We start from the raw sequence: 15,837 nt of genomic DNA on the forward strand, positions 1-15,837 counted from the left end.
CCAGACCTGACCTGGTTTTATGTAACACACACATTTTGTGCCTGAGTTGAGAAATATTGGTAAGATTTCAAGTCCTTTTCTTAGCATTGAAACTTTATGGGGAATCAGTGCTTTGCTTCTGCATACTAAGCAGGTGGTCTTTATTATGGCATATTGGTAATACTACAAACAAAGCATTTTCAGGGTAACCCCACTGTGCTAGCTAACCTGGTGCATGTTCATATCTTTTCCTAAAGGAAATTTGGTTTACTCAGACAAGCTTAATTTTTTAACCTCAGACAGGTTTAACTTTTCCTTTGCAAAATGGAGAGCACGTCTCTGGTAATGTACTTGGTTACCACAACTTGTCTGATCAGGTGCCTCCTGAGCTACAGCATCTGGTTTTATAAGTTTCTGTGGATTTACTCTGAGTCCTTCTCTCAGTCTCTTTTTATTGCCTGTATGTAGTACAGAGATGCTTCAGTCACAGATTTTGAGCTCATGAGAAAGGCATAAATACAACAAACATATGGTTCATAGAACCATTGCTTCTTGGGAGTACTTGTCTTTAAAATGAACATAGAATTCCATGGGCTTGACCAGACACCTCAGAGATAAAATTAATGTAAAATCAATTTAATACCACTCATGCTTGTGGTCTCTTATCTTGTGGAAACCAAATGACAGTGATAGTTGTCTTTAAATCTGTTGAAGATGAAAAATTTTAGTTCTGAACTCTCATTCTCTCTGAAAGAGACTCAAATCTGGAAATGAAACATCTCTGAAAGGTGAGGGTTTTCCCTCTCTCTTTTCTGTTGCAGTAAAAATGTGTTGATGACTGTGATGCATGTCTGAAGGACGTGGATAATCTGAACTTATGCATAGAAAATCAGAACTTGTGAACAGACATTATCATGCCATGTAATCCTCCATCAGCATTAGGCAGCAATACAGTGCCTTCTGAGCACAACTGTATGAGCATTATCCTTGCATTTCAAAAAAGCTGAGAATCTTAGACCTGAAAAAAAAAAGGTGATTTTATTGGGGTTCTAGAGTCTTTCAGAACTTTTGGAAATCTAGATGTACTTCTCTTGAGTGAGGCTGGAAGGTGAGGACAGGATCCTTTCAGCCAGCTGGTTGGTGGTGAAATAGTATCAAACTTTAGCCTGGCAGATTTTGGACACTGTAGAAAACAAGCAACCCTTCCATGGATCATTTGACCCATGAGGGTTTAGAAAGTGGCCAAAAGAAGTACCTTTGAGATGGAGATGGGGAAGGCAAGTGTGACTGATGATAAAGGAGGTTGCTGAATTGAGGACTCCAGTCAGGTTGTCAGCACGGAACAGGCACTGCACGCACAGATGTGTTTGGGTGTTTCACTGAGGGGTTCCTCCCTGAGATTAGTAAGGCTCTCAACATTACAGTCAAGAGTTTACAGCCAGTCAGTTTGAGGAAGCATAATTACTCATTTAAATAGCATAGAAAGGATAAGAAAGTGTGAGTCGAGTGGTCATTGCTCAAGTGTCTAAGGTCAAGTGGTCCTGTCCTCTGAGGGCTGGCAGAAATACGTGTTGTGCAGTTGTTTTGTTAGAAGCAGTGGAATGGTGTCTAACACAGATTCGCTGTTGTAGGTGTGGTTAGGGCTGAAGAGCAGTGTCGCGTGGGGTCTTTATATAATAAAGAAATGGAGTCTGCTCCCCGATGCGATGGTAATCAAAGAGACTTTATTCAAACCCGGCACTCTTTTTATCCCTCAAAACCATGTGACCTTGTGACCAATGGGTTATCTTATTCTGGGTGCATGGCCCCTGAGCTTCCCTGCCCTGGGTGCTTCCCCTGCACACGCCTCCTACAGAGCAGGGTCAGGGTCTCTCGGGTAGGTCTCTGTAGCAGAACAGCTGAAGTGTTTGCAGGTCCCTCCCCTGCAACTTATGTCTCATGAGAACATGCAGGACTGGTTTGTTTCACGTGTGGTGGCTATGGCTCAGCATCACCCTGGTCTGCCCATGTTCCCAATGTCTCTGCTCTGGCTTGTCTGGCTTGCTGTTGGCATGGCACAGGCAACAAGGCCTGTGGCTGAATGAAAACGCGTGAGCCGGGTGCCAGTCAGAGAGGGCTTGCTGGCATCGGAGCACTCCTGAAGATGGAGGGAGTGCTGTCAGGGACCTGGCTGTGCCCCTTGACAGGAAGGCAGCAAGAGGGGATGAAGGGGCACTTCTCTCAGAGTGACTTCGGTGCACGGGACACAGGGTTTGGTGTGTACAATTTGCAGCTTGCCTGTGTTGGAAGTTACTCAGGAGTAGCTGTTCTGCTTTCAGTTTCCATCCTGGCTGTTTCCCGCTGAACACTGAAGGCCGGGGGTTTGTAAATATTCAGCATAAATAGAAATCCATACAAGTTTCAGCCTGAGCCTTCTCCTTTTTGCCTGTGTGGGTATTGGGGGATGGGTTGGCTTTTTTTGTTTTTTAATGGGCTTGCTGGAATTTTTTTTTCTTTTTTTCTTAAAAGTCCCCTCTCCTTATCTTTATCATTTCACTTTCTTTGAGTCGGTAAAAGCGTTTTCTTTTGGTTTTGATGCTAATGGGCTCCATCACGTTGGCTAGTGTGAGCCTCAAGACATGTCATATCTCCGCCACCATCAGTAGCAGCTTCTGCACGTCTGCAGGTTTCCTTCCCTGAGATGTCAGGTTTTCCCTCTGCTTTCTTTAGATTGCCCTTCCAGATGGCCAGCTCTCCTGCAGGAGTAAGCACCCCCAGGCAAGGGCACTCAGCTGCAGCCTCTCAATCTGAGAGGGTCATAAATACATGAAGTTTGTGCTTTTCATTATACTGAACGTAGCAGGAGGAGCCGCCTTGTCAGCACGCTCCCACGGGGAGGATCTGCACTAAAAGGTCTGCAGAACAGCAGGGGGGTGAAAAAAAACCCTTTGAGAGCAATGTTGCTGGGCTGGATGTTGGTGACTTGGAACCAGGGATCTCGGAGGTCATCCTTGGGTCTGACTGCAGCATGGTAGCTTGCCTTTCCCTCTTCATTTTCATCCCCTTTTGCTGATTGCCTGGGCGTGCTGCTGAGCCTGGGGTGTGTGTGGCTTTCAGGGTTGCTAGCAGCACTGGCAGCTTGCCCCCTGTCCCAAAAAAACCTGTCCATCTCCTCACAGTTTTCCAGCATGAGGTCTATGTTTTCAAGGAACATGGTGGTAATGTGACATTTTTGAGGAGGAGAGGATCAGTGAGACTTCAGCCCCGCTGCCCATCTGAGAACAGGGAAGGGAAGTGATGTGCTGTCAGCAGGGGCCGAGTGCTGCTGCCTAGCACAGCCTGAGCTTTCCTGGTGATGAAGGACACATGGAAGGAAGGAGGTGTAGGAGACAAGCTTGTGCAAATAAGGTGTGGTAAAGCAAGTGAGCAGCGATTACTATGATGCTGCTTGCTATATGGTACGTTTAACATAACCAGCCCTTCTCGGACATAATGCAAAGGAATTTAAGAGCTGCCTCGTGACAGGAGTTAGGCTTGTTTATTTAGACCAATCCTGCAGAAGTGGAGTGGTTCAAACATTCCTGCGATGGGTTTGCATCTGTGGGTGGTGGGTGTCTGAACCCAGAAACCAAGAACTGCACCGACTGCAAAAATAGGCTTATGTTGCAGGAAAGACTAGGATGATTATAGAGCTGCATGAATGATTAATTTACCCTGCTTTTGTTTCAGTTGTGATACCAGGCCCTCTGCAAAAAAAAAAAAAAAAAAGGCAATTTTGGAAGATGTTCTTAAAATAAAAAATGTCAGTTCTAATAACAGCTTTACTGTGCAGATGTGCACCAGCACTACTCCAAGAGGAATACAGTAAAAAATCACTTACTACCATTTTTCTGTAACATGAATATTTGGAATCTGTAGAGAAATAATCACCAAATACTTTGCAATCAGAATTATTAATATTTTAGGAGTATAATATTATTAATCTTTAAATAGGATACACAGTGACATAGTGGTAGTGCTTTTTCAATAACCCTCTTTTAAGCTCAGTGTAGAAAGAATTTGTTTTGTTATTAAAATTACTCCACATATTTGAGACAAGATTTCAGCTGAACAACTGCCTAATACGTGCTAGACACATATTGATTTTTTTGTCTTAGCCCAACGTTTCCCCTGGGCATCATATCATTTATTCATAAAGCAGAAATGATGTCTGACAGGCAGTTAGAGGGGTGTAGAGCTGTGGTCCAGAAACAATGTAAAAAGCTTTGCAAGGACCCTAAGAAATCAGTGTGCTGATGCTAAAGAATAGCCTTTTAATTCTGAGCATACATTCTTGCAATCACTCAGTGTGGAACAGGAAATTTAAATAACAAATAGTTACTATTAAAACTGCTGGCCTAAATTTTCATTCATCTTTATTCCAATTCCCCGAGCCAAGGTGGAAGTAGGTATTAAAGGCAGCTAGCCCCTCAGCCATAACACCAGCTTGCTGCTCCAGCCCTGATTTGCACATTTGTATGTAGATTTCTGTTGGAAGTAAGATATTTCTATCAATAAAGATTTAGAACCCAAACGTTGTTCAGAGAGCCAAGATATTCCCAAAATGTGCATGATTCATCACCACTTACTCTAATTGAGTGTTAGACTGATGTCTGTACAGCAGATTAAAATAATAAATAGCTGGTATTTTTAGAATGTGAATTGAAATATTTTGATAAGCTAGTCATTGTGATAGACCCGTTTGAAAAAAAAAACAGGCAGAACGTTTTTGCCTGAAATTTGTTCTGGTTTTGTTCATTCAACATTAGATCACAGCATACTATCAAGCAGTATTTTCTGGTGGAAGATATATTTTATTTTCAATAAAGTTTTTTCTACTGAAAAAGATAAACTCACAGGTAATCTTTGGAAAATTTTAGTCTGCCCTTATACTTTTCTCAGCAAGATAAATGATTATTGAAGTATTATATCTGAAATGAGATGGACATTCGAACATCTGGTCCGATCAGGCCACTATGGAATTTGTTTCTTGTATTTTAAAACACAGATAATGCAGTCAAGAAATAGCATGCTATCATGTAATTAAATATTTCATCTTAATGTATAAGGATAAGGGAACTGAACTAAATTTGTTCTGGCATTTCTTGACTTTCTAGGACTTGACTTTGAACCTGAATGTTCTTGGATATATATATGGGGGTGGGAATTTCAAAGTTTGCTTTGTGTATTTTGAGTGGGGAGGGGAAATGTAAGAAATTAATTCATTTCTACTCTATAGACATGAAAATTAATGTCTTTCTCTTGGTTAATAAGAAGGTTGTGTTATTTACAGTGAAACCAAGGCACACATTAACCTCATGAAGCTAAATTCACATGTATTCCTTAAATTGGATTGCAGAGCACCTTATAGTTGTTTTCCCCAGGGAAGGCTTTGACTTCTTCAATCATGAAACATCACAATAAATGCAATTTTAAATCACTCAACTAGGACAGCATAATCTGCGTCTGTCCAGAATAAGCAGGAGTGCCTGAAACATGCAGACATTTGAATTTTTTTTCCCCAGGAAATGGTAGGGCTTTGAAAAAAAGAGCAAACTGTGATACCTCACTGGAATCTTCATGGAAATCAAATTTATGAACTTTCACGTTTAGTGTACTGACATATGATGGCATTGGGAAAGCGTAGCAGTGTGTTTCATATGCCTGTCTTTCATGGATTTGAAAATCCAATTTCATTTTGAAGAAAGTGTAACAAAAGTGACATTTTTCTGGGCTATTATACATGTTGTAGTGGACACATTTTTTATAGTTGCCTGAGAGATGATCATGTTCTGATGAGAACATGAAGTCATAAAAATAGTAAATTTCAAAAAAAATGCATTTGTATTTGTTCTCACCAATACTTTTGAATGCTGCCATTGACTTGCAAGAATTACCATGTATTTACTAGTAGGTTTCAAATAACAAATTTACTGCATAGCATTACAGATGACTGAATTTTCGTAGTGACTTTAAATGTCACTTTTCCAAAGTATTAAACTACAGCTGTAATAATAATTCTTTTAATCTATTTAGATAGCTGGTAGCCATTCGGTTAATGATGTTTGTTCATCAAAAACTCAGCTGCATCTCTCTGCCTCTCTAAACTCTGTTTTCTTAATTTAGTTGCATCATTACCGTTGTCAGGAACATCACTCTGCTTTTGACAGCAGAAGAGTACCCACCCCCAGATAAAGCATTAAAACATGAATACACTCATTTTCCGCTTCGCCAGCCCAGAGTGCTCTTCAGGACACTCAGATGGAGGATGTGTGGACCAGAGCTGGTCACCCAAGGCTCAGTTCTAGTCAGCGGAGAAAGTGGCTACTTTTAGGACATGGTTTATTTAACATATTTAACAAATAATAACAGGCTTATTTTATTGTTGGGTGAGTTACGTCTTACAAAAAGCTTAAAAGATGCTGTAGTGTGAAGGGAGTGTAATTACCCAGTTGTGGGGTGGAATTTGGTTTCAAGCTGACACATGCACATCGAGTTCCTTTCTGAGCAGCTGGGTCTTCATGTGAGCACAGCATCTCTCTTTGAGCCAGTGGGGACGTCATCCCTGTAGCTGGTGGAGCCTGGAAAGCAGTGCCAGTCTCCCTGAGCCAGGTGCTGCTTGGTGGAATCGCTCACAACAGATGAAAGAGTGGGCTGGATGGGGCACAGTATTCATGTTATCAGGATGCTGGGACTCGGTGGGTTTTTCCAGCCTATAGTGATTTGTGACAGTAGCAAGATACATAGCAAGCTGGTATGTTACCGAGTGGCTTTCCATGGGGTGTTGATTCTTACTAATTTTTAGGACATAGTGAAGAGCACTAAGCAGAATAAAGATAGGCTATATTTTTAACAGGCATTTTTTTGTTAAGGTTTGTGTGAATACAGTACAGCACATCACAGAGAGGTTTCTTAATTTTGTGATGTTATTGTGTTCCTAAAATTAATTTCTTCTGATGCTTTGCTGGAACCTTTGATGAAAAGTTGTTGAGTTGGAAACCACTGTTAAAAAGTTCTTGTATGGGAAGGTGATGTCTATTGCCTTTTTCTATTTTTTACCTTTTTGTTCCCTAGACAATAATTTACCTAATGCCAACATATCTTTGGTAAAACACCTAGCCTTACCAAACAAACAGATATTTTCAGAGGCTTAGTAAGAGGATGGCAAGTACTAGTCCATCTTACGGGTCAGTTGGATAATACGCTGCACTGCTGTTGAGACTGTCGTCTGCTGACAGGCAAATGTGTTTTAAGTTTGCTCCTGAGCTCAAATGGACCCCTTAGGTGCTGCTCTTTTAACTTGGTAAATGGGTGAACTTAGGAGATGATAGAAAAAATACTACCTTAAATGTTTTCTAACAAAATTAAATAGCTAGTGCGTATGTAAATCAATTTATAAAAGACCAAAATAGCTATGGAACACAGAGGTTCCCAACTGTTGCATACAGATATTTTAGGAGACACTGGAAGATAGTAACTCACTATAACAACCAACATAGTTAACAGTGCCCTGGTCTTAAAAAATAAACTGTGAAAGTTGTTGAGTAAGGCGTGCCTCTTCCTCCAGAGATCTCTGTGACTGACAGGTGTTTGGGAACCAGCCCTAGAGCTGCCCGTGGCCATGAAGCAGTGCCCCCCTCAGTCCCCTGCCAAGCATGATCCACATATAGCTTGTGTACCTTTTACGTTGTTCAAACCTGCTGTTAAAAGAAATTTGTTTTCTTGTGAGCATTTCTGTAATGTTTGTGTATCTGTCTTAAAATAATGGTGTTAAGAAGCAGTCTGATTTCATATCCAAAGCCCTGCTGGCCCATCCGTCCATACAGCCCTCCAGTTCACCTGCAATATCAACTTTGTCACTGCCCTGCTGTGTATTCAAAACATCATCTGTGGGCTTTATTCATTGCTACGTTGAAGTTAAGGATGAGCTGTGGGCCGACATCAACACACTTAACCTCATTTTCTCCTTTTAAATCCCTTCTTAAAGTCTCCTCTGCCATAATCCCTGAAAAAAAAAAAAAAAGTAGGTTAGTCATGTGTTACAGCCACTGCCTCTTGTGTTGACTGATGCTGTCTCTTTGTTTCCTCCTACTTCCTTGTCAACCATCCATATCCACTTTTGGACATTTTTTTTTCATATTTAAATATGGCTTTCTGGGCAAGAATAATCTTTTTTATTCTCACTGAGCCCAACCTCCAGTATGCTTCTGCCCTGGCCTTGGACTGCTAGATGAGGTTCCCAGCACAGGAAGGATACCAACCTGTTGGAATGAGTCTAGAGGAAGGCCACCAAATTGATTAGAGGGATGAAGTACCTCTCTTATGAGGAAAGGCTGAGAGCATTGGAATTGTTCAGCCTGGAAAAGAGAAGGCTTCAGGGTGACCTAATTGTGGCCAGGAAAGGTGGAGATGGGGTTTTTACAAGGGCATGTAGTGACAGGACACGGGGGAATGGCTTCAAACTGAAAGAGAGTAGGTTTAGATTAGATATTAGAAAAATATACTTTTCTGTGAGGGCGGTGAGGCACTGGAACAGGTTCCCAGAGAATTTATGGATGCCCCATGCCTGGAAGTGTTCAAGGCCCAGTGGGATGGGGCTCTGAGCAACCTAGTCTAGTGAAAGGTGTCCCTGCCCATGACAGGGAGGCTGGAACTCGGTGATCTTTAAGGTCCCTTCCAACCCAGGCAATTCTGTCATTCTGTGATTCTGTGTTACCATAATGCAATAAAGAGAAAATAACTGTGATGGCTCATTGCTTCACAACTGTCACAGGATTTTTTACACCACCATTTGAGGAAAACGAATGTTGTTATCATATGGCAAGAGTGAAAAATGATGGCCTATGTCCTTAATAAGGAATGTTCTTAAAATATTTCTAATAATTTTGAAATGTATGAGCTGAAATACAGGTATCTTTTTTCTTAAGAAAAGAAGGGTTTGTGACATTCTTTAGTATTTCATATCAGATCTCCCAGAGCTTCCATTTGCAGGTATATGTTCAGCACTGCTGCAGGTCGGGAGTTTGGGAAATGGGAAGTTTGAGTATGAATGGGACGTTTCCTCAGTGTTTTTCTAAGCATCTGTAGGAGCTCTTTGCCAGAACCTATGTTACCAGTTTAATCATAACACTTTCTTAGGTCTTCTGCTGTAGTGACTTTATGCCTTCCAGATTATGAGCGAAAGGCAACACAATCCTATGGGCTGGCAATATTCAGAAAATCAGTAATATAGGAGCCTTCACCTACACCTCCATTCATACACACCCACTGCAAGGCCATCAGCTTTCACGTGAGGGCATGGTGTGTGCCTGGACTGTCATGACAGACTGAAGCAGTACCACAGGTGTCAGGAACTGTGCTTTCAGGGCAGTGTGGTTTTTGACACATTCAGGCACGTGTGTGTGGCATAGCTGTGGGCTCCATGCACTGCCACAGCCTTTGGCTGAGGCAGGGTGGCTGCTTCTGTTGGGAGAGCATCAGCCTGGATAGATTTAAGTGGTTTTGCGCTGGAATCACATGCAACATGTATGGAGGATTTTTACACCAGTACTATTGAAATATAAATATACATGAATTTTTTTACATAAAATACCTTACAGCTGCTACTCATCAGTAGTTTTCTAAAAAATTAAGTTAAATTTCAGCATCTTTCTTAAATTCAATAAGGACTATGGTAATTGAAATAGCACATTTAGTCATCAAATATTTATTGAGGGACAATAATCTTCCTGTAGATTGTATACCTCATAAAAGCTCTCCAGTATGCTCTTAAAAGCATTTGCTTCCTTTTATTGAAATGTAGGGCCTACACACAGTACATGCCAGTGTAGGGTAGGATAAAGTTTTAGCTGCCATTTGGGATATGAATATTGTAATTGCCATTGAATCTATTTTTTAATGTCTCTCTGGGCATTGTACTCTTATTAGACAGAGTTTGGTGGTATTCCCTTCCTAAAATCATGCTAAATCTCAATGTGTGGGGTTTTTTTATGTGTATATGAACATAATGGTTTTAAATGTCACTATCTATGACACTCTTGAAACAAGTATACCCAGGAGAAACTAATGTTCTTTTCCAGAGGTATAAAACCTATGTGATGTCTTTAGATGTGCCATGGTATTCTCAATAAATCAGGTACTGTTGGAAGGTCAGGTACTTGTGTCTTTGGCATGGCGAGTATCTCCACTGTGCATGATAGACAAGAGGAATGCATCCATGGTGAGTTGACTCATTTGATGATGATGGATTGAAGTTGATGGCATATGCTGCCAGAAAAGATAGTGAATAGAACTGCATAAGCATTTTTTTCATGTCTTCTGTATTTATGGGATGCTTGTCAGTATGTGCACACATAATGCATTTCTAATTGGGTCTTGAACAAACAGAGAGAGGGCTACACTACAATACTTTCTACTGGTGTGAAAGAGGTTGTTGGGTAAAAAGTTAAAATATACAAAGCTTAGTTTCTAAAAATAGGTGAAATAATACGTTTCTTGCTTATTGAGGAAGTCGTATAATGCATCAGGGAATGGAAATAAATTAAAACCACAAAACCAGAAGTATTAGGTCAAGCTTTTCCAAACTGAATTAAAATATATTTGAAAGGAAGATCTCTGAGATGCAACAACTTTCATTTATTTTTGTTTCGCCAGAGAGTCGGAACTGGACATCCATGTTCAGGGTTCAAGAGCAGTTCAGTACCGGTGGGACTCAAGCTGCAGGGGCTTGCTTCCCTGCAGACACTGTCAGCAAAGCTTCTCATCATGATAGCACTTTCTGTAGTGCAGACACTGGGCTACTCTGCCATGCTCAGAGCATTCGTTCAGTTTAAGCAACCATCGAGTCACAGCAGCTTGGGTCAGTAGTGACTTGACCCCTCAATTATGTTCAGTACTGTGACTAAAGCCTGCTGTATTCTCTTCAAGCTGTTTTATACATGGTGTAACTGGCACTTGGGAATTTAGATTGACTGCTGTTAATCAGTTTAACCAGTTAAATATCCACATAATACTTACCTAGTTCTTCTAAATAAAGTATTGAGGACTGTCTCTGCCTTGACAACACCAGGAATGGATGTGGGCTTGGGCTCTCAGCCTTACGTCTGCATGTTCCTATGTCTGCGTATTAAGAGACTGTATCTTGTCTGAAGCCATCAAAACCTGTTAACTTTTTGGCCATCCATTGAACAAAGAAACCTTCAAATATCCCATTGAATATAAACTTTCTTCAGAGCTAACAATGGACTCTTTTCAGAGCTACTGAAGCTGCAGTCTTCAACTTGCTTTGAGATAACTGTAAAAGAAAACAGGAAGAATCAGTCCTATCAGTATACCGTCACTATGTTTCTATTTACAGGCCTTGTAGGCACACCTTTGCAAATAATTGCCTTAAAGCTTTTAATGTTCTTGCACTGCAAGAAGCTGAGCAACATTTTCAGTGCTTATTCACACCATACACTCTTGGCATGTATTCCTGCAGTTCACATCAGGCAAAAATCCCTCTTGAATTCCGTGGGCTTTTTGCCCTGCACAGTCTCTCATTCCAACTGAATTAGCAGTAACATACTTAACTATAAATTATTTTTTGCTCTGGGCACAGTCTCTAATAATTACCCTCCTCTAGTAAATACTTCACTGTATTAGTGAGATACAAGAGCTTTTAATGCTTTAGACTGAGAAACTTTTTTATTTCAGGACTGGTTCTGTTCAAAGAGGTTTGTTTTTATGATAAAAATGATCACTTTTAAAAACAAACCTGAGGGTATAATTAGGATGTTGCCTTATGAAATTACTACCTTATAATATGTGAAATTTGAAGCTTTTCCCCACTGAACACCTTCTGTTTTAGAGATTGAGGTGGCCAGATCTAGGAGGGCTGGGTTCATTTTTTTTATATGCTTTTATTTTCCAGGTATGCATTAGTATTGAGAAGAGGCTAATTCATGCTAGACTACGTTTTCAGTATGGATTTAATTCCACCTAGACTCAGGGTAGTGAAACGTGCTGCATGGCAGCTGGCACAACAGCATTTTTAATCAAATAATAGATTCCAGCTGGTGGGGAGTCAACTGAGTTCTGAAGCAGACATGACTTAATGCAGATCTACCTTATTTCTTCAATAAAATGCATTACCTTTGCATATTAAACAAATGTAAGTGGAGGAGGGAAAGTGAAACAAAGCAAGTTTGTAGGTTTCCAGAAACAAAACTAATCATTATAATCTCATAAGGTGAGTTAAACAAGGGATAATATGGGGTTTTGTGATTGGACTAATAAATTAGCTTGAACTCTTCTCAAATACCATTAAATGATTTCTAGTTTGCAGATGTGCTTGTGATTCTAAGGGTGATTTTCTAGGCTTTGTCCTTGAGTATTGCATTCTGTGCTCTTTAGCTAATCTGCTACTGTCATCAGGAGTCATCCTCATGTTAGTGGTCAGTCTCTGCACCCTACTTACCTGGCTAGGCTACAGTGCAGTGGTGTGAACAATTAACCCCAACATCAGATTGGGGGTCTTTGTGGTGTCACTGAACTGAATATTGTGTCAGACAGACCTTTTACATAAGGTTTTTTTCTCTGCTCTCCCTAAAAGTGTAAAGATTTCGATAGGATTCAGATAATGAGGATCTTATCGATATGTAGAGTTGAAATGGTGTAATTGTGCTGTAAAGCCAAATGTAATGGTACTGGAAAGGTCACTGCATGTTGGAAAATGTCAACAGATGATGCATTTTCAATAATTTTTCTTGTTAGCTTCTATCCCTCTATCTAAGCTCAGTGCTTAGCCAGGACAACCAACTCATTCTTCACTTGATGCTTACTGGGGCTTAGTTCATACTGTTGAGAGAAATGGCAAATGTCACAAAACCCCTATACATTGGCTGAGGCTTTTTCTTGTAGTGTTTTCCATGTCTGAAAGCTGTCAGTGATGTATGCTGGCTAATTTTCTTTCAGTTATTTCACTGTTGGATGTTCTTCAGAGAACTGAGGTGAATTTCAGCATCACCCTACCAGAATCAGCAGAGTCTCAGTGGGAGCAGTTATCCCACTGTCCTGTCCACAGCTGAGAAGTGTGAACCTTTGAGGAGCTGATAACTCCCATCCCATTAGATGGAGAGATTTGATATTTCACACAGTCCAGCCTGAAAGTAAATAGAGTATGAAAAAGCATGTCTGATGTGAGGAGACCCTTTGTGAGCTGAGTGATCCCTGTTCCCTCTGAGTCTCCATGAGGTCACTTGTTTCAGTTGGGAGCTGCTGCATGATAGCAAGATCAAAGCCTGTGGAAGCAATCAGACCTTCTCATGACATTTGCTAAAAGTGTGCTACAAGGTAGATTTTCTCCTTAAAAAAAAATAAAGTAAAACAGTTATTTTTATTTTATTTGTGTGGTCAGAACTTCATCCTCAGTAAAAGTCCTATGGAAGAAGAATACTATGGAATGTTTTTATGTAGACAGCTGCAATTAACATAAATCTATTAATCCAGGCTAGCAAGAGAGTATTGATTGCAGTGCTTTTGCACTTCCTTCTGACAAGATGGAAAAGTAATGAGAGAAAAGCAAAGCCAAATTGATCTCATAATTTCAGGAGTTGTCTTGAAAATAAAAATAAATATTCACATGGTTTCATTTTATTGCCTGTATTATTTCCATGATGTTTCTGTAGTTACTGTCTGTTTCTGACAGCATTACAGTATATTTTAGAGACCTTTTATGTTAGTTTGGTTTTGTCATGTCTGTTGCCTAATTCTTCATGTTGCTTATTGATGCCATAAAAAACCCCAAAACCATAAAAATGTTTTTGAATGTGGAAAATACATAGGAAAATAAAAAAAGTAATCTGAGATATGGCAGATACTAATCAGAGTTTATAGGAGATACTTAAGCTTTTATATTAAATGTTATGAAAAGTTCATACTAAGTTTCTGTTGTGCATTGGTAATTTGGGAGAGGCACAGGAAGCCTGGTGCAGCCAGCCCTGTGGCTGTGCCTGGTCAAAACACCCAATTTTTTTTGGAGCAAAATGTGAGATTTGAAACTTGCAAGGGGGTTTTTTGTTTTGGTTTTTTGAGGGGGTGGGGGGGGTTGTGGTTTTTTGTTTGTTTGTTTGTTTGGGGGTTTTGTGGTTGTTTGTTTTTGTTTCTTTTTTTAAACAGAAGCAAAACTGGGCCTTTTGGAAACATTAATGAAACAATATAGAGAGAAATTCTTGCCAGAGCAGCCCAGTGTATTTTGGCCAGGCACTTTCCTGCAGCACCAAGAGCCTAGCCTCAGGTTTTGTCTGACACATCCTGGGCAAATGCAATTTAATACAGACAGTCAGTAGCTTTTGACCAGGAACATGTATCTGCTCTCTCTATTTATCTGGAAATCTTAACCCACATCTGGGAAATATTTCTAACATCAGCTTTCTTAGGAAGTGACCTATTAGTGCAAAACACTCCAGTCGCCAGTTACAGACTGTATTTGATAATTTAGAGCCAGCTTGGGTAATTTCAACTAACCTGGGTGAGAAGTGGATGACTTTCACATTTTCAGAATGACCCTATGAGTTAACAGGCTTTACATTTTCTAAGGTGTGTGCTGATGCACATCAAACAGTTGAGGTTGTGATGACCAAGTTAAGGCTTTGTCCTCAGCCTTATTGACTGGAATGGCAGTGGACTGGTTTTCATTTGGATGTGTTGAGTTTTATGTGCCACGTGCAAAGATTTGAGCAACATATGTTGGTTTTAATGAAGTTAAGTCAGATTTGTAGGATTCATTTCAATGAAAACTGATAAACTAAGGGTAACAGATTACATATGGACAATGTAGTTTAAGAAAGCAGCTATTTCAGACCTAATTGGTCTATTTATGAAAGAATCTAATAATATTTAATGATTTGTCTGATTCTTACAAACAGTTTCTTGTGCTTGTAGATGCTAATTGCATGAGGAGATCTCTGTACTTTGTGTGGGCAGAGTTATATTTGTGTTGCAGTGTTTGTTGTATTCATGCCAAAAAACCCCAACCATAAAACCTCATTAAGTTCTGATCCTTCAAACGTGCATGCGCTTAACTTGACTGCTCAAATAATGTTGCTTTGGCAGTGCTGATTTCAATACTTTGATCATGAAATGTCTAATGTAAGGTGGTGGTGGTGGGAAATTAGTACAGCAGTAGTGTTGATCTGTATAAACAGTCATTAATGAGTACACGTTGCACCCTTCCCTGGAGGCAGAAAACCATGTTTCTGCTGAGTTGATGAGTAAAATTAATATTTGCTCACTGAACATACTGTCTTGAGAACCAGTTTGGTGCTCCTGTCTTATCCCAAACTCAGACTTCAGAGTGACTGTTTTTGTACTTTGTTGTACACAGATTTCTCTGGTTGTTCAGGCTTTTACTCCTGTTTGCTGTATGTTAGCTGCAACACCTTTGGCTCAGTTCCCTGAGCTAGACTTGGGATAGCACAAAGACATTTATAAAGGTAAACAAGAGCATTGTTTGAGTGTCTTTACAAACAGCAGAAGATAATTTGTTTGCCCAGTGGAAGAGGAATGTTTACTATCTAGCAAGGAAGGAAAAATACTTTCCCTTCAAGCTTTATAGAGTAGAAAAAAATGGCTGCAGCTTAAAGCTGACTGGAGCCCGTGAACCTCTAATGTTAGATACCAGCCAATCTTCAGCTGAGGTTTTGGGATACAAAAGAAGAGCCCTGGGATCTAGCAGGGGAAGGGCTAAGGTAAGATTAAGAGAGAAATATGGGAATAAAAATGAAAATCTGTATAAAATGCATGAAGGGTGGGGAAACGAGATCAACAGGGAGATGACAAGGGTGGACTTCTCTGATTGTT

The 15,837-nt window shown here is 40.2% G+C and overlaps 1 protein-coding gene across 1 annotated transcript in view; it reads left to right on the top strand.

Moving 5' to 3' along the window:
* Positions 1 to 15,837, top strand: part of PAG1 (phosphoprotein membrane anchor with glycosphingolipid microdomains 1) — a 112,487-nt gene that overhangs the window by 26,463 nt on the left and 70,187 nt on the right. The gene's annotated exons all lie outside the window — the stretch shown is intronic.

This window comes from Pseudopipra pipra, chromosome 1, assembly GCF_036250125.1.
Source record: "Pseudopipra pipra isolate bDixPip1 chromosome 1, bDixPip1.hap1, whole genome shotgun sequence".
Taxonomy (NCBI): Eukaryota; Metazoa; Chordata; class Aves; order Passeriformes; family Pipridae; genus Pseudopipra; species Pseudopipra pipra.